Raw genomic sequence first — 24,562 nt, forward strand, 5'->3', positions numbered from 1 at the left:
TTCTTGGCAGGGGAAACTCCATGAGCAAAGGCAGAGGGTAGAAATTTGCTGCTGGTCCTCGGAGAGGAACCAATAAACCAATCTGATGAGATTGGCCCCATTTTTTCCATATTTCCACCATGATACTCTCCATTTGCATTCAATGATAATTACACATCTATTTCTCCTTCTGGAGAGTGAGATGTTTGTGGACAGGAACCGTGTAGATCTTACTCTGGAGATGCAGTGGAACAATGGCCCAATACTTAGATGCTGGGGTAAGATCCGGGTTTGAATCTTGACTCTGCCATTTATTAGCTGTATGGTGCTTAGGAAGGTTGATACCTCCTTTAAGTTTTGGTTTCATCAGCTGTAAGATAGATGATAATAACACCCACCATCCATACTTATGATCCACATGAATGTGGTTAGTGCGAATAAATTGCTTAGCTTGTGTTTAGGCTGTTAGGCAGTTAATAGACATAAGCTACCATCATTATTAGTCCTTGAATGCCTAATGGCTAGAATGGGGATGGCACATGGTAGGAAAACAATAGACATTCTCTGCACAAATACTTACATAAGCACATACATGCACGCAGGTGTGAGTGAACGGTGAAAAGGAAGCTTGGAGCTCTTACATTTCAGGTCAATTTTCAGCTCTGGAGGGACCTGACTATCATACTAGCAATGTGGATTATATCTTGAAAGAAATAGGGCTGTTAAAGGTTTGGAGCAGGAAGATACACAGTAGCCCTGAGTCGTCTCTTAATTGCCATCAGCAGGGGAAAGGGTGGAGGGATGGGCCCAATGCTAACCCTAGGCAAAAGGGTGGAACCATTAGGCACCAGGGCCCTGTCAATCTTCAACTTGGAGTCAGTGTGGAACTGAAACCAGCAATCAGGGAAGACAAATCACTTCTAAGCAATACACACACACACACACACACACACACACACACACACGCATGTATATATTTGTAAATTTGAATTTTGTGGGCTGACTGTTGATCAAATTACCTATATAACAGTCATTTCCACCTTCATTGGGGGTTGTATGGATATAGTCTCTTACTGTAAGATTGATTGTTGTCAGATTGTACGTTGAAGGAAGGAAAAAACCACACAACTAGAATCTGGACTGCTTTCATAGTCCCAACACTTTCATGAGGGCTTAACATTTTTGCTGCGTCCTCTGCTGGCCTCATCAAAAGACATAAAGCACCAGGAATAGAGGACAATGAGTCTGGGCAAATCCCTGGTTTCATTTACTAGTAAGGTGACCCAGGACTATTGCTTCAATCTCTTGGAGACTCAGTGTTTATATTTGCAAAGAGTATAGAACCTGTAGAGTGCTGGTAAGGATTCACACTTATGGTGACCACAACCAGTGAATTATCTATCTATCCTACTGCTTCTGGGCACACAGAGGCCCCCAAATAATAAATAATAATAATAATAATAATAAATGATTTATTATATATTTGTATGTTTTATATTATAATGATTAAGCCTAAGTTTTTATATATTATAATTAATTAATTACATCAGCTGTCAGGTCCTCTTAGGAATTTTGTATACCTCCTTCCCTACTTGCAAAATCAGTATTTATTTATCAACATCATCCCTGCCCAAACTGTTTGCTTGAGCCAGAGAGCAGTTCGTAAAAAGGAACTGAACCTGCTCCAGCTTGCTTGAGAAAAAGGGAAATTTACTGCAAACAAAATACACAGATACAACAGGCAATCTCACAGACCTCCAAGGCTCAGAAGTAATAGTCTGGCCATAGAGGGACTAGAGGTGGAAATGTAGAACACGAACTTACATGCTTTGTCCATCCGTGACTTCAACGGGTTCCATTTCTCTCCATTTCTTGGGGACTGGATGGTCCCTCTCATACTTACTTCTGACCCTCCTGACTTACTGATTCATTTGCCATTGACCCATCGTGGCCAATAGCTACCAGATGACGTACCCTTACGGCCGCAGCCCACAGTCCCCAGTAAATGAAGACTATGTCTCTTAATACCTGTCCTCAGGCTGGGATGACTGGCTCAGCTCCAGTCCACATGCTGTTTCCTCTTGGGTGAGATGTTCACCCTGGTCTGAGCTAGGGATCGAATTGTATGTTGAAAGGCCCCTGCCAAAGTCATTGGGAGAGAAGTGATTCCTGAGAAGGCAGTGTGCAGAAGGCAAAGACACTAATGGACCCATCCTCTGTATAGAACAACAGTCTTCAAACATTCTGGACTGTGACTCTGTAAGAAGCACATTTTAAACATCGCGACCCATCAGGCACCCCTCTCCCCAAACAAGTACTTATTAAAGTAACACTTAAATGCTAATATATACTGATATTTCTTAATTTTTTTTCTGTTTCATGCTTTAACAGCACTGGCCACAACCACTTAAATTGATTTCACAACCTGTTAAAAAGCTGTGACCCACAGAACTAAAAAAAGTGGCATGGATCATTGGAATAGCCTTCTGATCTTCCCTTTCTTGTCCATTCTGCAGACGTCTGTCAGATTAACCGTCTTTGAAACCCAGACCCTATGAGATCATCAGAGATTTCCTAGTAGCAATGGAACGGATTCATCTTAAACGCCTTAGCCAACCATGGCTCCTGCGCTCCAGCTTCATCACCCCTCTTCAGCCTTATTTCCTTGACACAAACTCTACACTCTGGGAACTAAATGTGCTAAATACTTTTCTATCTCCTCACTTGTTCCTCCTGCTTGGAACATGGTTCCACATATGGCTTCTTTCCAATCTTGCTCATCCTTTAGGGCTCACCTCCAGTCCTGCCTCCTGCATCATCTTCCCTTAGTTTCTCAACCAGATGTACCTTCTCTTTCCTCTGAAACCATTTCTTTCATAATTTCATTGAAGTAATGCTCCCTGTCCAACCAGTCTTGGGAGTGTATTATAATTGCACGGGTACTCGCTTTCTTGCCCTACGTTGAATCACACCATGGGATTCAGGGGTTGGGGAGAAGTAAGATGTCTAGTTAGATTTGAATTTCAGATAAACAATAAATCTTTTTAGTAAAACCTTATCTCAGTATTACATGGGATATACTATTCTGCCATTCCAACTTTTACTGGATGTCCTGTATTTTATCTGGCAAACCAAGCCCCACTGGATTGTAGCTTTTTGAAGTTAGGTATTATGTTTGGCTCACCTTTTTACCTGCCTTTCAGGAATGAAAGTGGCCTTCAAACCCCTGAGAGAGAATCAATTCTCCTTGGGTATACTCGCTGTTCCCCTGGATGCTTCTTAAAATCTTTTTATTTACTGAGCGCCAGAAGTCATTTCAAATTTGTCACCAAATTACCCCCACAGTAGGAAAGGAGGACTGTGTGATAGGGAATAATTAGCTCCCCTCAAGTGTACACACACACACACACACACACACACCACACAATTACTCTTACAAGGATATAACAGCTCTGTTTTTAATGTCTTCAATTGCTCACCAAGGAATACAAATTGATGCTAAAAAAATTTTAAAGGCTCTTTTTACCTTGTAACTTTGCATAACTCCCGCACACTGTTGCTTATCTCTGGAGCGATCCCAGCTGAAGAAATACCAAGTAGGTTGGATTGTGACACAGTTGGGAGAGGGAACAGCCTGGGGGTGGCTCCGGAAGAAGATGGGCCGGGGAAGTCCCAGGCACAGAGCTGTGTCTCTTGAGTGGGAGGCAGGGAATAAAGCCAGCACAGTGTTTCCCAAACCTGCTGTATCAGGAGACTCACCTGCTAGACTGCCTTGAACATTTTTTACCATTAGGCAACTTAGAGACACATGGGCATGGGAGTCAAGAGCCCAAGCTTTGCAATCAGAAAAGGATCCGTTTCCAGACTCCTCAGCTTACCAGCTGGCTATGTGGTCATGACTAATCATCCCACCATTCTGAACTTCAATGTCCAATAAAATGATGATTAGAATAGTTGTTTGTTTGTTTGTTTTTTAGAAAAGTTGCCACTACATGAAGCTCAGATTCCCACAGGCTTTCCCTGGATCTGTTTGTTCTGGGACAGTGGTTCTCAAAACGCCATGCTCCGACCAGCACTACCATCATCATCTGAGAACTTGTTAGAAGTGCACATTCTCAGGCCCCACCCCAGATCTGCTCATGGAAACTCTGGAGGTGGGGCCTCCTCATCTGACCTGTTTCCACAAGCCCTCCTGGTGATGCTGATGCACTGACGTTTGAGAACCACCGCTCCGGTGCCTTCTCATGTGGCAAATTATCATTGAGCAGATTCTTGCTATTTTCTGCATCTTTGAGGGATCAATTCAATGGACGAACCTAAGCCAAGATATTCAAATGAAAGGACATCTTTTTGATATCAGCGTCTATTTGAATTTTTTTTCCAGCACAAGTGGGGGACGGGCAGAGGGAGGGGGATAGGGATCCGAAGCGGGCTCTGTGCCGACAGACTGACAGCAGGGAGCTCAACGCGAAATGGGGCTCAAACTCACGAACCACGAGACCATGACCTGGGCTGAAGTCAGATTCTCAACCTAGTGAGCCACCCAGGTGCTCCAATGTCAGCATCTATTTGAATTCAAATCTCTTTACCATGTATTTGAACTCAAATCTCTTTACCATGTATTTGAACTCAAATCTCTTAACCAAAAGGAATGAGGAAGTAGGATATTTGATGTAGTCTTTCAGGAAACAGTTCTTTGAGTAATTTAATGATATATTCATTTATCCAAGTACTTTATACCTCCAGGTAGCCCAGGAACTGTGTGGGCTGCTGGTAACAGTGGAGTGAAAACAAGAATCAATGAGCATTGCGCTCTTGGTCCTGGTCCCTGCCTTCATGGGGCTTCCAGCCTAGGGGGCCAGAGATATTTCTCCAAAATCCACAAAGGGGAACGTCCAGCAAGACAAGGGATACGGAGAGACATGAAGTAGGGAGAGTGGCTGCAATCAAGGGTGAAATCCGTTAAGGGATGATCTTACTGTCATTTCTTTGAGAAAGCGCCACTTGAGTGAGCCCTGAAGGATAAACAGGGCTTACTCTGCCCACGAGGTGAGCGAAGGCCATCGCACACAGGGGCACCAGCTTGTGTTAAATCCATGGCAGAAGGGAGCGTGGCTGGAGCAAGGAGAGCAGGGAATACAGGGTCTGAGATCTAATGGACAGGCAAGCTGGGCCAGACCGTGGTAGCCAAAAAGGCCAAGTTTAGATATCACATCTTTTTCTCAAGAGCAGTGGGAAACACTCTTTTGCTTGTTCACGGTTAAACTCGCACACTGAGTACCCGCTGCATACAAGCCCTGTGGCTTTGCTTTGGGTCGGTGGTCCTCAACCAGGGGACTTTGCCTCCTTGGGAACATTTGGCGATGTCTGGTGATATTTTTTGATTGTCACAGGGTTGAAGGGGCATCAGGGATGGGGGAAGCTGAACTGACATGTAGTGGATAGAGTCCAGAGGCTGTTGAATATCCTTCAATGCACAGGACAGTCCCTCACGGCAAAGAGTGATCCAGCCCCAAACGTCAGCGTGCTGGGGCTGAGAACCCCTGAACTAAGTGAAGAAATATATGTAGGTGTCTATTTTTCTAATTAAAAAGTTGGGGGGCACTGGGTGGCGCAGTCAGTTAACCATCCAGCTCTTGATTTGGGCTCAAGTCATGATCTCACAGTTCCTGAGTTCTAACCCCACATCGGGCTTCGTGCTGACAGTAAGGAGTCTCCTTGGGATTCTCTCTCCCCTGTCTTCCTGCTCCTCACCTGCTCACACACACACACACACACTCTCTCTCTCTCTCTCTCAAAATAAATAAAGATTAAAAATAATTTTCCTCCAAAGCTCATACCACTGCCCTATGAAAAACCAACCAAAAACCAACAAAATTTACTGGATCTCCACGGCTCCTCTCTAAAAGACATACCGTAGCTCAGAAGGAGAATCCGGTCTTAACAAAACACACACTCACGCACACGCACCGTGGCTCCAAATTTAAGCGTTTGCATTTTCTGATTCTATGCCAGATAGAAAAGCATTCGACGTAGACACGATGCGGCGCGTGATCCCGCTCCTGCAGGGAATTTGTCCCTTGAAAACATATGCACACAAATACATTTTAAAAATCCTCTGAAGTTTGAGAGAAAGAAAAAAGAAAAAGCCTCTCGGGCACTTCCCTGGTAGGAGAGTTGCAGTGGGCGACAATAGAGTAGGAAGTATTCGCTGGCAGGTGAAGCCAGGAGGACGGGGGACGGATTTTGAGAATAGTTGCATATTCCTTATCAAGGCGGCCTTGGCACAGCCAAAAGCCATCCCAGACTGTGTTCAAGAGGACAGGGGACCTCACCATTCACCACAGGAGGCGTTTGCTGAGGCGTGAGAGCGAGGCCAGGTCCTTACCTCTTCGGTGTGCTCCAAGAAGAGCTGGCCAAATGCCCAGTGACCGCGGCGGCCTCGCTCGGCCGTGTCTTTCAGTTCGTTTGGCATCTTGCTTCCTGGCCGTGTTTGTCTTCCTTTCCCTCTGTTGGCTCAGTGGACCCACCCAGACAGAATGGTGTTTGAGCAGGCCGTGGAGATCTATGGGCTCCTCGGAGCTCCCGAGCGGGCCCTCCAAAGACAAAAGAGAGACCGGAGCTCCTGAAGGAAGAGAATGCCTCAGCCACGGCCTCAGGGACTCAAGAGAGATCTAGAAGCGTGTCAGCTTTTGGCTTCGGCCATCCGCCCACATCGCTAATGCTAACGTTTCCGGCGGCTGCGACGGCGGCTGGTGGTGCCGCAACTGAAGCCGGCAGAGAGGGGCCCGGACCCTGGGCCCACCGTGACTTCTTCCTTTCCTATTTTGTGGAGAGTACATCCTGGCATTAGCTACAAAATAGGGCAAGTGCGAGTTCCAAGGCAGGACAGATTCTGCGATAATCTGAGAATTGATCACATCTCTAGGTCAGGTGGGATCAGGCCAATCAGAATTGGCCTTTCTTCTTCCCCTTTTATAACCAACGATCCAGGTTGGAAGAGAGAGACCTTAGTGTCCTTGTCCACCTCTACCTCTATGACTTTGCTGAGCCCATTTTTCCAACCTCCTTGTGGAAAGACGACCTTTCTCCAGACTATCCTCAGGGTCAAGAACTTTATTTGGATCCTGAATACGGTGCTGAGGGCACTGGCATGCCAATTTTACTCTAGAACACCCTCTATTCTTGGCTGTTTGTTTGTTTGTTTAGGGGCTTGAAAATATTCCTTTTGTGATGGATCAGAAATACCAAGGACAGGCAGTGACTTTGCCCTGCTTTGCTTGCTGAATGATACCTAATAGCGCCTAAACTCTGTAAGAGTTAAGAGTGCAAGCAGTCTGTGCCTCAACTGCTTCACCGCTACAAGGGGGAGAGAGCTTCAAAATGGGGGCCTACCTCATAAAATCGCTATTTGCAGTACGCGAGATTGCGCACATAAAGCCTTTAGCGTGGTGCGAAGCCAGTAGTATAGAGTCTGGCACCTATTAGTTATTATTTTGTTAACACACAGAGACTTCGGGCAAAACCCAGACTAAGCACATCCATCCTGGCGGCTGCCACATCTGTTGCCACCACTGACAAGAGGAAGGCCTTAGGCAATGGTGATGTCTCTACTGTGCGTCCTCTACCACTCGCCTCAACCCTCCCTCCCACCCTCCCACCCCCCCCCGCCCCCCACTACCTGGTTTGGACTAGGAATGAGCACAGCAACCAATCCACTCTGGGAGGCTCCGTGTGACAGGGGCTGGCAAAAGAACCCACAAGCAGACAAACACACTTCTCCGGCAGTAAAGAAAGACGAGCTCAGGCATCATAATTAACTCTAGCTCCAGGACTTTGGATTGGGAAGCATGGAGCCCCCCCTCCCCACGTTGCTAATGGCCCCAGGTGAAGCTGAAAGAGCCTATGCAGAGGAATGGGGTCACGATGCATCCAAGAATATAGAAGAAGTTAGGTGTGAGCATGGGGAAGTCACAAGAAAGCAGAAGCCCTGAGAAGCAAACTGTGAGGTAAAGAGAAACAGGGAGCACTGGGCAAGGAAGCTTGGCAGAGAGAGGAGAGGCAAAAGTCCACAAAGATGGGACAAAAAGTAGTGGGCTCAGCCTCTGGAGGGAGCATGGGTGGGAGCACCTGTACGAGTCCGCCGCTGAGATCACAAGGCGCTCTGACTCCCCCTCTTCCTCCTCTCAGGCTCATTCACACTTGGGTTTCTATTTTGAGGTCTCTGTGTCCCTGACCGAAAACCTTCCCTTCTTAATGTAGTCTGAGTCTCTTCCTTGTGGCCAAAGAGTTAAAGTAAGGTAAATGCCCATAGAACTGTGTGAATATACATATACAGGGGTTCCCCATACGCTGTCTCCTCTCCTCATTCTTTGTTCATTTCTTGTTCATTACCTACATTTTTCAAAGGGATGGGCCTTGTTCTTTGCTCTGCTTTGCACGAGTTATGGCAGTCACCATGTCACCTTTTATGATCCCTGGGTACCCAGGATCAGAAAGAAATAGGCACTTCCTATTCATTGCTGCAGAGGGGTGATGATATATTTTAGAAGCCAGCCACTTGTCATCACACGGTATTTGTACCCTCTAAATTCACAGAAGTCAAAGTTCAGCTTTTGAGACATATTTCTGCTCTCTGCCCCTCCCCCATTCATGCTCTGTATCCCCCTCTCTCTCTCTCTCTCTCAAAAATAAATAAACATTGAAAAAAAATTGAGACATATTTCAGCATTTTTCCTCCTAATTCTGAGGGGAGTTACAGCAAGATGGAGGAAAAATAGCTTGGGCTCTGGAAGGCAAGAAACCGGAGGTGAAACCTTGACTGTTTCAAATCACTTCAGTGCTTTGAACTTGATACTCCCGGGGATGTCAGGAGAATTAAATGAGTAAACTTATGTAAATGTTCTAGCAGGTAGAAAACATTCAATGAATGCTGGGTTCCTCCCTCATTTCTCACAAGATTAGGACACTTGGGGTTGCAAGCAACAGCAAACAATTCTAGCTATCTTAAATACACTGGGAAATACATGGTATAGATGCAGAAGCAAATCTCTGAGCTCAAGGGAAGAGATGCCACTGGATTTATCAGGGTTTGAACTTCCGGAAAGTCAAAAAGAACAGGAGTAGTATTTGGTTGACATTAACAGTTGTAATAATAGGGGTGCTGGGTGGCTCGACTTTGGCTCAAGTTATGATCTCACAGGTGAGTTTGAGCTCTGCTCAAACCCCCCCCCCTCAGGCTCTGTCTCTCTCTCTCTCTCTCAAAAATAAATAAACATTAAAAAAATAGTAATAATAAATTAATAAATAATATCCATTTAATTAACAATATATAAATAACATAACAATACATATTTATATCTTTATAATATTTAAACATAATTTATAAAGATTAGGAGGATATTTACAAAGTTCTATAATAAAGCAAAAGGCACTTTAGTTTTAAGAGGGGACCCCAAGAATAAACAATGTTAAGTACCAGTGCTTTATTCAGAAAAACCTGCAAATAAGATGCCTTTGGGACTGCTAACGCCAGTGAAATAAAGTGCGAAAAAAGGTCAATTACAAGCACAGTAGTGAAGCAAGTAACAGGTACATATTCCAGTAGTATTGTCTTATTTTTCAGATTCTACAGGTATTCTTAAGTACTGAAATAATTGTATTTATAAAGAAGCGGGAGGGGATGTATGTCTCCAACATTGCTGTTACTATTGAGGTTGCCATTAAATCCCTGTTTCACCAAACGTTATTTAAACAAATTCAAAAATGGTTTGAAAAATATGCAAAACTTCTCTTGGCACGCACTTTTAATTCTTCTTCCCTCTGCCATCCAACTTTTCCTGCTACTCAGTCCCACATCATATGGAGAATATGTCCATCCAAAACTTCTCAGATTATATTTCTTTCATTGTTTTGAAGTTAACATAGACTAAACAGAGGTATCTAAAATCTCAATTCTGTGTTTCCAGAACTACCTCTGTTAGTCCTTCTTGGATAAGGTATCTAACCATAATAATAGTAACCAAGATGGCAGGGTCACATATACCAAGCATGAGCCAACCTGAATGAGATACAGGTAAATGGATGTGCAAGGCTAGTGGTTGAACATGGGTTCTAGAACTGGACTCCGGAATCTGATTTCTACTTTCACCATCTCTATATATGTGAAGTTGGAAAAGCTCTTTGATCTTGCAAGTCTCAATTTCCCCATATATAAAATGGAAACAATAAAGCCTACATCACAGGCTATTGGGAAGATTAAATGAACTGATCTGTGTAAATATCTTAGCATGGTGCCTTGCACCCAACTGTTAAAGAGTGGGAGGCAGACACAAGAAGGTGTCTATTATAACTGCATTACAGTACGTTTTGGTGACTGAATTTTAATTCCTCAAAAACATGCATTAAAATGCCAAGACTATTAACTCCATGAAAATACAGAGCATTTTGTGGGGGCTTTCATAGTTGGAAATCCCAAAGGCTGATTTAGAATTTCATTGAAAAAAATAATCTAGTAATTTGTTCTTTTATTTTGAGTGCGCCAATTCTCACATAGAAATTACAGATTAAATGAGGTTATTAGCTCCAGAAGAAAGCCTTAAACTCTGCTCAAAGCATGAATAGATCTCAGGTAGAATAGAAGCTTGGTATCAATGACAACCCTAATCCATTTCTGTAAAGAGACTTTTAAACAGAATTCATACACACTCTTTGCCTTTAATGTACATTTTGGATTTGAATTGGAAAGTGACATTCTTGCTTTAGATGCATCCTGGATTTAAGATTTGACCACGGCCATTTTGCCCTGTCATTATAATAAATATCTTGCCTTATGAAACATAAGACTCCATTCACCCTGGGGCTGGAGTCACTTTTTATACTATGTTAGGCATTTAGGCAGGGGCCCTAATTCTTTCAAGTCAATTCTTTTCAGGCTGCAATATTTTTCATCTACTGCTCAGGGAGACATAAGCTTTGGGGTGAATTAGGTCCATAAAAGCTTCCTCTGAAAGACTCATTTTTTACGGGTATTTGGATATAAAAAACGTGAGAGAAATGTGGTGATGTGTGTTTGTCAGATATGTATGTATCTTTGCATGGGTGGATAGATGGCTAACTGAATAGATTGAGAGATGGATGGATCAATGGGTAGGTGGATGAGTGGGTGGGTGAGTGGCTGGCTGGCTGACTGGGGGGATAGATCACACAATGGATATCATCTCTTTTTTTTTTATTGTTCAGCAGCCAACCATGGCAAGGTGCCATGACTAGCAAAACTTTTTATCCTCTTAGAAATGTGCCACTGTGTGCATTCCTGGGAACCAGAAAGCAAATGGGTCCAAATTCTCTTTCTTGTCATTCTGGAAAGTTCAGGGGCAGGCAATTGAGCAGTCTCCTGTAGCACTTGGAATTTGAGTCAGGGCTGTAGGGTGTGGTGTGGTGGCATTTGGAGGAAATCATCACCTCAGCAGCAGTAGTGGCCTGGGGATCCATGAATGGACCTGTTCCTGCTGGAAGAACTGTTCTGGTTCCTGATGGCTGGCCCTCCAGAGGTTGCTTGTTGTGGACTTGTTTTCGAAGCCTGTTTTTGCAGTATTGCTGGTCCCCTCATAAATTTTATTTTACTCAAGTCAGCAAGATTATTTCTACTGCAACCTAGGAGTCTGACTGATATAGAAGTGAGAAGTAATGGAGTCCCAGGCATATTCCACTTAGAATTTTCTTCACTTAGCCATCAATTTATTTGATATTCACAATGATGTTATGAGTCAGTTACTTGTATTATTCCTGTTTTGCAGAAAAGTAAACACAGAAAGCTTATATCATTTCCCCAGATTACACAGCTACTAGGAGCAGAACTTGCACTTGAATCCCGGTAGACTGACTCTAAAGTGTACTTACCTCTGAGTTCCTAACTATTATGCAAATATTGCTTTTGCAAAGATGAGAGTGGTGGAGGGAAGGGGAGAAAGATGTAGCAGAAACTATATGTCCACTAAAACCTTTTCCTTTTTCCTCCTGGCATACAGTTACACTATATTTCTCTGCCTCCTTCACACCTGCATGTAGACACATGACCGAGTTCTGGCCAAAGTAGTGAAGATACGAATGTGCTTTCCCTATGTCCTCTTCCCAAATGCCGGCTGAATAGAGAGGATCTGAGGGCCTCGAGGAGGGTGGAGCCACAAGATGGAAAGACCCAGCAGAACAAGAACACCCGGGATTGTGATAGGAATAAGAGATAACCTTGATTTTGTTACACTACTGTACCTTTAAGGTTATCGGGTGAAGCCTCTAACCTACCCTGCTGTGGGCATAAAAATAGAGGGTGGAGAGAGAGAAGAAGGAACAAAGCGAAACTTGATCCCAGTGTAGGGACACCTCTGCCATTTTCAGGGGCGGGGGCTCTTCTACCTGGAGACAAAATTCTAATTCCTTTGAGAATTCTTTCTGGCAATCCCACTGCTCCATTATCATTTCCATCAGTGGTTTAAAAAGCCCTGATTTTGATAGTTTTCCCTCTCCCCAAATGACTGCATTTCTTTTTCCGCTGAATCCCAAAGCAGATGGGATTTGGAGATTGACTCATATTTTAAATCTGCCTTTTGGAACTTGTCCAAAGGCTTTGATTAGCCTGAACCCGTAGTATCAGCTCTCAAGCACTCTTTTGTTATAAGTCGTATCTTGCATTTTAGAAGTGAACATTTTCCTCCGGGCCCACAAATTTTGGTGCTAGGCAAGAATAAAATATGGTAATTTCATGACATTGAGTTTGTTAAATTATGCACTGATGAAGCTTCATATTTCTCCTTCTAATTAGAGGGTAAGATTTGAGTAATAGCAAGTAAATTGCTACAACATGTCTAAACGTATTATTTTATTTTGAATGACACCTAGTAATAAAAAGGACTAGTTTCACAACAAATCTCTTATCTCAAAGGTCAAAATATTATATATTTTCAAAAGCTTTCCTACCTGTAAAACATCTTCTGGGAAGTATAATACCCTGCCTTATGGGGACATAATTAGCAGGGGATATGGATGCTGTCTATCAAAGAATTATTAAGCTTGGAGGAATTATATAAAAGGGCTTTTTTTCTTTGCATTTGCGAAATTGTACAAAAAGATTTTCACTAAATGCAAGTGAAACTACCATGGGTAATTTCCAGGGTTCTTCATCAGAATGGGGGCAGGGATACTCAGGATCATAATAGAGGTTGTGAACAACATCTTTGATTAAGTTAGCTGAGACATTTGCCCTGGAGCTCCATCAAAATGAAGATACGGAGTATAAAAGCATCCTTGTATATTCTCAATTTAGATAGGAGACTCAGAAGAAGGATTAGATGACTTCTCATGGCCTCTATAACTGTAAGTACTGTCTAATTCACCTTTTTTATCTATTAAGAAGTAGGATGGCCAGCACCATTTATTTTGTCAATTGAAATTGGGTCCATTTAAAAATTCTACGGAGTCACTAATGCATGGTCAATCACAAGATCACAAATCTGTAAAATCTAAAAGAGATGTTAGACAGGCATCTGATCTAATGCCTTTATTTTATAAATGAAGACAGCGAAGACCAGAGAAATAAAGTGATGTATTCAAGGTCATCTATCAAGTTATTGCTTAATATAACTGAGAAGTCTAAAAGTGAAATCCAACTGAGTTATGAAATGGCTGGAACCAGGAGCTCAAACATGTCACTGGGAACCTGTCACTATCGGTCGTTTGACTCTGCTTTTCTTTGCTGTTTTCTTCTTAGGCATATGGTATTCTTGCACATTGCTGGGAATATTCTGGTCTTTGGTCCTTCTATTTCAGTGGCTCCATCCGAAAGGCAGCTTCTTTATTCTACTGGTTCCAGTAAAGTTTATTGGCACAGTTTGGGACATAGTCGTTCTAAATGAACCACTGGCCAGGGTGTTCCACATTCTGATTTTCTTGATCTGAGACCAGGTACCCATCAGCAAGGCAGGTCATTTTCACCTAACCTATATGGGACTGTGGCTGGGAGAGGGTAGCTTCCGAAACAGGCTCCAGACAATGTTGCTGGAAAAAAGAGGTTTCCTGCTGCATGGACAAAAGTGATAAATGTCTACTACACATGGCAATGCCTCATGAATCTCCTGGTCAGTTTGTTATGCAACTCCATTATTTCGTTCATGGTAGGTCATAAAGAAATGATTTTATTTTAAAAAATATTTAGGTCTATACTGTATAATAAAATAACATTTAAAATGATCAACTGTAATCACTTTATATGTGAAAATAAATGCCAACTCCTTTAAAAAAGGGTAGGCAGGGGGCGCCTGGGTGGCGCAGTTGGTTAAGCGTCCGACTTCAGCCAGGTCACGATCTCGCGGTCCGGGAGTTCGAGCCCCACGTCGGGCTCTGGGCTGATGGCTCAGAGCCTGGAGCCTGTTTCCGATTCTGTGTCTCCCTCTCTCTCTGCCCCTCCCCCGTTCATGCTCTGTCTCTCTCTGTCCCAAAAATAAATAAACGTTGAAAAAAAAAAAAAAAAGGGTAGGCACTAATCTACTTGGAGATAATTCCGGAACAAAAATAGAGTTTAAAAGGACATCGTATCTTATTTAGTTTAAGGATTGAATGCTTACTTAAATAGAGACTGGGATTTAACAGGTGTTACAGCATCAAGAATAGATTTTTAAAAATGGCTTCATGACTCGATTGTTTGGACTGCTTAGATTTTTCACTTAAAGTTAACTGGTTTATTTTTAATGTTTTTCTGCTTTGTTTCCAAATGACGAGTTAATACAAAATTTCAGGGCTTCTACTTGCAACATTTCTCTGCAAATAGCCCATCATAGGGATGGTTATTATTATCCCCAATAGATCAAAAGCCAAATGAACTATAATCACCACTGAAGTTCTTCTATTGAGCAATGGAAGCGAAAGTAATATGGAAATCCTGACATGTGTGGTTTACCTGTTCTGATAAGTCACTACATGAGTCTATAAGGTATCAGTTTGAAGGGAAATTGTAGATTATCATTTTCATGATCATTAGTGTCTTATTTTTCTCATACTCCCTATCTCTTTCCTGTCTAATAGTTTAGTATAAACTAAACAAGATGTGCATAAACAAGAATAATCAAAACCAAACAAACTGTAATCATAGAGTCCATGTTTGAGTCAATAGCATTTAGCTGAATGAAAGCGATCGTGTACCTTAAAAGTGCCCATGATAAAAGCTGCAAGGCCTCACACTATTCTGTTTTGTTTTAACAGAAAAGAATTTCACCCAATCACTTTATTTTATGGCTTTAAACAAAATCAAAATGAATTGCAGAGATCCCAGCATCTCTAACAACATAAACCTCAGAACATCTCTAGTGACAGACACCTTCATGCAAAATGGAGGCTGCCAAATATCGGATACTCCTTGCTTTCTCCCATGTCATGGTGGAGGCTGTTCATTTCTGAGGATGGCTACTCCGTCACTTGAGGTAAAAACCAGTTGAATACTTCAATAGTATTATTGGTGTCGTCACTTCTCCACTTTGTAATTAAAAGGAAAACCCCAAGCGTGTGCCTCTCGTGGGTCGCTACGTCATGGGTGCTCATGTGGTGGTGTCACAGTGGAAGATGGCATTTGGAGCCAGACAGAACTGGGAAATGCCAGCCCTTTCTGCTGACAGTGGCCCAGCTTTTCACCTGCTCTGAGACTTAGTCTGTACCTATGATGGAGCCATGAATTTCACTTTGGCGGTGAGCTACCTGGCTCATGATTGACACTGTCTAGGCTTAGACCCCAACTCTACTACATGCCAACTGTCAGCATGCGACTTAACCTCTCCAAGCCCCAGTTTGCTTGTGTGAAATGGGATAAGGGTAGCACAGGTCCCTTACGGCTTTTGCAAAGATTATATAATGTCTTGTGTGCAAGATAAAACCACTGCCCCTCAAACCCTCTTTTTACCCTTATTCTACCAAATTCTGTACCTGGAAGACTAACCAAGAAGGACTTCATCTGTGGACTCTCTCATCCACTGAGTTCTGCTTGACTGGTGGAAACACCAGCAGGAGACCTCAGGGCAGAGGAGCGTGAGATTTCTCCAGTCCCCGCCCCCCCCCCCCCCCGCCCCCGCTTCTGGGTGGCCTCTAAGGAAGACCTCTAAGGAGCCCTCTCAATTGTTGACTCTCTTCTTTCCAGGTTCTGGTGACCTACTCCTTCCACCGGCAGCTTCAGGCCTACCTTCCTTCACTCCTTCACTTCATTCCTTAAACGTGTGCACACCGTGTGTTTCCCAGCATATACACCATGAAAAGTGCTTCGCCAGGTACACAACAAGTGCTTATGTGCATTCCTTGGCATACAGCTGTCTTCCTCTCTCTGTGTGTCTCTGCTGCTTATAACAACACCAGCAACTGGATTAAGGTCCAGTTTACTTTAACTTGCTTACATCTGCAGAGACCCTATGTCCAAATAGGTCACATTCATAAGTTCCAGGGGTTTTGGACTTGAATGTATCTTTTTCGGAAGGCCAAATTCAACCCACAACAGTCTCTCAGTTTATTTGGCTTTGTTATTATTCTGTTATGTTTTCTATTTGTCTACAAATGAAACAATACCGCACTGTCTTAATTACTACAGATTTATACGATGCCTTGATACCTAGAAAGCATGTCACTCTCCCAAACTTGTTTTTCTTTAAAAGTGTCATGGCTTTAAGGCGCTTGGGTGGCTCAGTTGGTTAAGTGTCTGACTTCAGCTCAGGTCATGATCTCGCACTCCATGAGTTCAAGCCCCGTGTCGGGCTCTGTGCTGACAGCTCGGAGCCTGGAGCTTGCTTCAGATTCTGTGTCTCCCTCTCTCTCTGCCCCTCTCCCCTGTTCATGCTCTGTCTCTCTCACTCTTAAAAATGAATAAATGTTGAAAAAAATTTTTTAATTAAAAAAAAGTGTCATGGCTTTTCCCTGTTCCCTTTTACATAAACTTTAGAATCAGTTTCAACTTTTTCCAAAGAAAAATAAAAAAACAAAAAACAAAAAAACCCAAAACCACAACTCCTGTAGATTTCTAAAGGAGTTTAGATTGGAATAGCACTTAATTCACAATTTTGGAGAGAACTGACCACTTTATAACATAGAATCTTTTTTCTATTCATTAACATGGTAGTAATTCTTTTAGCTTTACTCACTAGCATTATAAAAAATGTTATAAATGGAAATTTTAAAATGAATTTTCTAAATATCGGATGTTGGTGCGTAGATTTATTTTTGCATATTGATTTCATACCCAACCACCCTTCTTAAACTCTCTCATTACTTCTAATGATTTGAAACCTCTTTGGAGCTTTTCGAATTTTTGTCATTTAAAATTTCATTTCTTCCTTTCTAATCCTGACAGATTTAATTTCTATTTCTTGTCTTACTGCATTCACTGAAGCCTCCAGGAAAATAGAAGCTAGAATGAATACCCTTGGGTTTTCTTTGATCTTCAGAGGAATGCATCACCATTAAGTATGGGGCTTGCTCCACACTTTTGATAGGTAACCTTTACCAGGTTAAAGACATTTTTATATTCCAAGTCTCCATTCATTCTCTGTCATTGTCCTTTGATGCAACTTTTCCTTTAGTTACCAGTTTCGTTACAGATACTCAAAACTATCTCCTCTTCATTTTAAAGTGTTTAGGATAGATGAACTAGATAGATTTGTGCCTTCAGTCAAGTATTATCAAGACATTGACACTCTCAATGTCTATCTTTTGTAAGAAGCAAAAATAAGGGTGTTACTTACACGTCAAGAACTCCCTGCCAGACCTCCCAAAAGGTAGCATGATTCAGTGAAAAAGGTTCTAGGCTTCGAGTTACGAGACCAACGTTCTCATCTTGACACATAGATGCAGACTTTTGTCAAAGGCCTGTTTGCAGGTCGCCTACCTTCATTACAGGTGAGCCACCATTTGGGGCATTTGAATGATGTGGAAAGCTGAGTTTGGTGGCAACTGGGCTTCCGCTTCTAGTTTTTCTCTGCGACATTATTGTACAGAAGATGCAGGGTCCACAGCTGTCAGGAGACTCTTCTCCTCTCTCTCGGCCTGGGAAGATGAACCAAAGCCTAACTGGAGCAAGGAGGAAGACACGATTCCAAAGGAGAAGGGCTCTGCTCAGTCTTGAGAGGAACCACTGTCCCCAGTATGGTCAGACTCTCCATGTGAGTGAGAAACAGTCCCACGGGGCACTGTTAAGTGTACTGGGATCAATCCACTGTGAGCAGCAAAGAGATGCTTCCTTGGGTGGTCTTAGAAGAGCAGGCAGTATCTGGAGGGAAAACCCCGCGCCTTGATACTAGCAGACATGTGATTCAGAAAAAGAGAGACTCAGCTCTCTCCAGAAGAGAAGGGGCCACGGACACGCAGCGATGATGTCTGAAAGGGGATTTAACACTTGTGCTCCCCGCGGATGGTAGGAGTGAAGAAAGGGTACTTCTCTTCCTGCTTTTTTCAGTGACTGCTGATGCTACTAATGGCAAGTCATGTAGGACTCTTAGCGTATCATGCAGCATCATGGAAAGAAGAGTTGATTCATCCACCATGACAAACTGGGGGATTTCATATCCTCCTTAGAGACACTTTATGGATGAACTTTTAAAATATTTTTTACATTAAAAAAGCTTTTTCCCAGGGCACCTGAGTGGCTCAGTTGGTTAAGCATCTGACTCTTGGTTTTGGCTCAGGTCACGATCTCATGGTTTGCGAGTTCAAGTCCCACGTCGGGCTCTGTGCTGATAGCATGGAGTCTTCTTGGGATTCTCTCTCCCTCTCTCTCTGCCCCTCCCCTGCTGGTCTTCTCTCTCTTTCTCAAAATAAATAAACAAGCATCAAAAAAAAAAAAAAAAGCTTTTCTCTCTCTCACATGAAAAGCATCTGTCAATCCATGTGTCCATCCATCTATCCACCATCTCACCATCTGTCACTGAGTCAATATTTGTTGAGTATTATTATTATCACCAAGAGCCAACATTTCTTGGGCTCTTACAACATTTCTCTAATTTTACATGTACTTTCTCATTTATTCTTTGCAAACAGCTTGTAAGATACTTACCACTATTATTCCATTATAAAGATAAGGAAAGTGAGGCACTAGAAGGTCAAGCCGACTTGCTCAAAATCTCAGAGCTAATAATTGAAGAAGTTATGACTCAGGCCCAAGAGCCCCTTCCAGTGGCAACTGAAGTTAGATCAAATCAGCTCACAAAGGCAAAATGTCCCATATTCAGGACTTTTGAGCACTGGTTGCTAAATTCAGCCATTATTAAAGATTAAGTTAGATAAACCTTCAATCAAATAAATGATATTAAAACAAAGGTAATCAACACTCAGCTCTGCTTTCTAATTATTTTACTATATTCTACTTTATCTTCATTCTTAAGTTATTTCTATTGAACCTTTCTGGTAGAAATATTATGTAACAATGCGCTATGGCATATCTTTTTCACAAATGTGCATTCAGTCACGTTAGTAGCTTGAAATTGGCCATAGTGAACTATTTACACCATGGAGATCAGCAAATGCTACAGATCGGGACTTCCTTCTCTCGGAGAGCCCATTGTTAAAAAATTACCGGCACCTTCGTGGCCCTTTCTCTCAACCGCTGCGGCGTATAACTTCTACATAACGTCATCATATTATGTACCAGGCACTGTGCTGGATACAGAAAATACAAAGTTGAATCAGTCACAGTAAGAGTAAGGAAGAGAAAATCTCACCCACTGGAAATTGAAAGGTTGTGGATGTCTCTTAATTCCAATTTGAAACATCTCTTCAAATATGTTATCCAGATATAATTGTATGTGTGGTGAAGTAAGACCTAAGGTGATCAGGAAAAATGTAATCTAAAAGGTTTCAATGGAATCATGTTGTCAGTCTCTCCTCACTTTTCTTATAGAGAACACAAAAAGAATCCATTGCAATGTGATGTGGACCCATTTCAGGTACAATGTCAGGTATCTTGAATGAGTCCTATCGGTTGATTTGCATCTTCTGAATACATGGTCCTCTGACCAAGGGAAACTCTTTTCCTCATCCGGAACACTTGTGTTTAAGAATCGACTGAGCCTTTAACCAGACAGATGCTTTGTACAGTCAGGAAAAGAATCGTGTAAGAAACAGTTAAAGCTCATTGTTATGGTAATTTCCATACCAGATATCTTTCTAATAGAATTTCACACCAGCATGAACAATATGGTCAGCCAGATTCATTCTCAACAACCCCATGGAAATGGATGCACAGAAAGGTGAAAGCAAGGAAGGAGGTAAGAGTACCGCATTCAGGACACATGGGTTTAGCCCCAGCTCTGCCATTTATGGGCAAATCACTTCCCTATTCTGCACCTCAAAAGCCCTGTTTATAAAATGAGGAGGTTAGACTATCCACAGTTTTTAAATAAATATTTTTTAATGTTTATTTTTGAGAGAGAGAGAGAGAGAGAGAGAGCGAGCACAAGCAGGGGAGTGGGTAGAGAGAGGGAGACACAGAATCTGAAGCAGGCTCTAGGCTCTGAGCTGTCAGCACAGAGCCCAATGTGGGGCTTGAACCCATTAGCTGTCAAGATACAGACACTTAAACATTTTTAATTTGCTTGACATCCTGGATGGCAAGGCTGCACGTATTTTTAATTTTTTAAATTTGAGCCCCGCATCAGAGCTTGAACTCATGAACCATAAGAACCGTGAGATCGTGACCTGAAGTCAGACACTTAACCAACTGAGCCACCCATATTTTTTTCCCAAGTTAAAGCCACATAAGTATCACCAACTGAGCTGATTAATATAGAATTCTCAGATCCCACCTACAGACCATTTGCTCATTAGACCAAGGCCATGCCAAACAATTTGCATTTGAAGCCAGCACCTGAGTGAATTCCCTTCCCAAAGGTCGGCCCTATCACACATCCACATCACTAGACTAGGTGATCTCTATTCCTGCCTGAATGTACTGTAGTCTTGAGGTTAAAAGCAACATATTTTCAATGTTAGTGAACAGTTTTTTTTAATCCCATGAACTGTGCATTAAAAAAGACATATTTTGTCTTGTGTTACCAATTGGTTTACTTCTTCTATTTGAGTCTTACTTGTTATTTTCCTAATTTGATAGAAGTCATTGATATTCTTTTACCATTTATAGTTCAGATAGGCCTTAATATGTACGTAAGTTCATGTTATTTGAGTGACAAAAAAATCAACCGCTAGTTTTAATGGCTAAGAAGCATTCTAGTAATGGGGTTACTGAAAGGAAGGAAAATAAAAAGCTATTACCATGTGCTTGATGGGAATGATTCTGAAAAGAGTGGGAAAGCAAACAAAACCTGAATTATTGGACCATTGAATTCATCAGTATAGTAGGAAGTAGGAACATTGGACTGGCTTTTAGATAGATAACTTATATCTTGAACTTGTCCAATTGAGGTTTATCCTGTAATAAAAAATAAGATTTGAGGATAAACAATATAGTTTCCCTAATCTTTGACAATTTTCTACTATGAAGCAAGAGGTAACTATTTCCATCTTTTCCTTAATTGGGTAAGTGCTATGAACTTCTGCGATTTTCATCTGCCTGCCATCGGTTCACCCTTCTGTTGGTAATGGCACCCTAGTTTTCCTCTGAGCTATACAGCTTCCCTCACTTTTAGATCACATGCTGTGATCACATGTTTCGTGGGAGGAGTGAGGGAGAGGGAAGCATGTGTTCTGGGGGCAAAAGGATATTGCTTTTGGCACAGTGATTGGCTCAGGGATGGGTATGAGACAATATAGACCAGTAAGAAGTTAGCTTCAGGCTTTCCTTGAATAGCTGGGGAAGAGAAGCACTCTTTTTAATTTTGCTAGATTTTAAGCCAGGTGGGATGTGGGGCTAGAGCTGCTGACCATGATTTTGTCACTCCACAGGCTCCAAAAATGGAGGGAAACTGGGAAACAGAGTGGAACAGCAAGTAGGAGGGGGAGAGGGAGAAAGGGGGAGGGAGAGAGGGAGAGAGAATATGAATGGTCAAGACCTCAAGCTGTGTTTGAGGCTGTCATATCTCTATCCCCTGGATGTATTCCCATGATTTCTTTTCTTTCTTTTTTTTTTTTTTTCTTTGCTTAAACCACCTTTCTTTTGGTCACTTGAAACCAAACTAATCCTGATTGACTTAACAATTTTGCCCAAATCATGTAAAGCCTGTCCACTGCAAGGGTTTAGTTTTAGCCTTAATAAGTGTATGCAAAATAAGGGTATAAATTAGAAACAAAGATCTTTAACTCTCTCAAGCTGTAATATATATGCATATACAAGAAAAGAAAGGATATGTAGGAAAGTGATAATGGTGTTTCCTTTGAGGAATGGAGAATTAGAGCTCAGAGGGAGACAGTTCATAGTATATCTGTGTGTACTATTTGTCTTTTATTTTTATTATGTGTACATTTTGCCTACTAAAATCCCAATTACATGATTCTACAAAGATAACTCTTTCTTTCTCTTTCTTTCTTTCTTTCTTTCTTTCTTTCTTTCTTTCTTTCTTTCTTTCTTTCTTTCTTTCTTTCTTTCTTTCTTTCTTTCTCTCTCTCTCTCTCTCTCTCTCTCTCTCTCTCTCTCTCTCTCTCTCTCTCTCTTTCTTTAATTGAAGTAGGGGTGCCCAGGTGGCTCAGTTGGTAAAGCATACGACTTTGGCTCAGGTCATGATTTCACAGTTTGTAAGTTCCAGCCCCACATCGGGCTCTGTGCTGATAGCTCAGAGCCTGGAGCCTGCTTTGGATTCTGTGTCTCCCTTTCTCTCTGCCTCTCCCCTGCTCTCATTCTCTCTCTCAAAAATAAATAAACATTAAAAAATATTTGAAGTATAGTTGACATGCAATATTATATTAGTTTCAGGTATGCAACATAGTGATTCAACAATTCTGTACATTACACAATGCTCACCATGGTAAGTGTAGCTACCGTCTGTCACCATACAATGTTATTACACTATTATTGACTATGTTCCCTATACTGTATTTTTCATCCCTATGACTTATTTATTTTATAACTGGAAGTTTGTAACCCTATCCTTTTGACCACCCCCCACACCCCTACCCTTTGGCAACCCCCCCAGTTTGCTTTCTGTATTTGTAAGTCTATTTCTGGCTCATTTGTTTGCTTTGTTTTTTAGATGCCACATATAAGTGAAATCATATGATACTTGCCTTTTTCTGTCTGACTTATTTCACTTAGCAAAAGACAATTTCTCTTTATTTACCATTTACTTACTATTTATATACCAAGTTCGCCTTTGGAGTTTACTAGTTGGTAGCACTGTAGCAAGTGAATAAATGCTCAAGTATAACCTTTGTATTTATCAAAATTCTTTCTTTCCCCAAATGTGCTAAATAATGACGATGACATAAACATCTAATCTTCAGATACACCAAAATACAGTATATACTTTATTCTAGTAGAAATACTTTCTGAATGTTGTAGACAATGTGTGTCTCCTCCCTCGTTTTCAGAGTATTAATTTATCAAGATGCCATCTGTTCCATTCCTCTAATCCTCAGCTCACCTATTTCGAAGATGAGATGTCTCAAAGTAAATGCATCATTCAAATTGAGGACTGAGAGGAAGCTTATGTAATTCTGTTTCATTGCCTCTTCTAGCCTCAGGGATGGGTTGTGCCATTTCATTTTACTTCCCATTGTCCCCACATCACCTTACTGTTTGGTTTTTGGAGAACAAAGCTTACTGAATGACTTAAGTGAACCTTCTGCTCAGAGGAACAGAAAGACAATACCTAAAAATGAGATCTGTACAGATGAATATTTTTTTAACATGAAATTTATTGTCAAATTGGTTTCCATGTAAAGATGAATATTAATTGGGTACATTTTGATCCTCTTTTTATTTTCTTTATCATCACAGAATTACATGTTGGGGTCAGAATGGGGTGATCTTTGGAGGCTTGTTCCATTGTTCAGCTATTAATTTCCTACCTCCTTCTCCTTCAGATCCTGATTGCAAAATCACTCATACTTTTGACCTCAACCAAGGACACCGTAAGGACTTAAGGATCCAAGGGTACCTTGGTGTTCTAGACCCAGTGTTACAAATTGACTCCAAGGTGGTATAAGGTCATCTAACTAGCATTATGGGTAATAAGATGATAAACACTAATAGCTAATTTTATTTAGAACATTATGTCAGGTCTTTTACCAAATATTTAATGCCCATTTAATTCTCTTAGTGTCCCTCTTAAGCCAATACAATTAGTACTCCCACAGTACAGATAGGAGGTACATAGAGCCCAAGCTGAATAACCTGTCCAAGGCCCCACATGTGGGAAATAGTACCTGGGAGGTGAACTCTGGTAGCCTGATCCCAGAGCCTATTCTCCTTATTCCACTCAGTGGGCTCAGACTCTTCAGAGGCAGATGACAGCTTAAACAGATAAGGCAAGGCACAAAGGTAGATCAGAGGAGGGAATGATTAATTTTATCTGGAGAAGCCAGAGAGGCTTCCTGGAGGAGGTGATACAATAGGGGGGTTTTGAAAGATAAATGGGTGTTTATCTGGCAACCACAAGGGTATATCAGGAAACCACAA

At 41.8% G+C, this 24,562-nt stretch overlaps 1 long non-coding RNA gene across 1 annotated transcript in view; it reads right to left on the reverse strand.

Annotated features, from left to right (window-relative positions):
- Positions 1–9,379: 9,379 nt before the first annotated feature.
- Positions 9,380–24,562, reverse strand: part of LOC109496523 — a 112,748-nt gene continuing 97,565 nt past the window's right edge. The window contains exon 13 of the long non-coding RNA XR_006593818.1: positions 9,380–11,766. This is a non-coding gene — a long non-coding RNA (uncharacterized LOC109496523). The remainder of the gene's footprint in view (positions 11,767–24,562) is intronic.

Source organism: Felis catus, chromosome A2, assembly GCF_018350175.1.
Source record: "Felis catus isolate Fca126 chromosome A2, F.catus_Fca126_mat1.0, whole genome shotgun sequence".
Taxonomy (NCBI): domain Eukaryota; kingdom Metazoa; phylum Chordata; class Mammalia; order Carnivora; family Felidae; genus Felis; species Felis catus.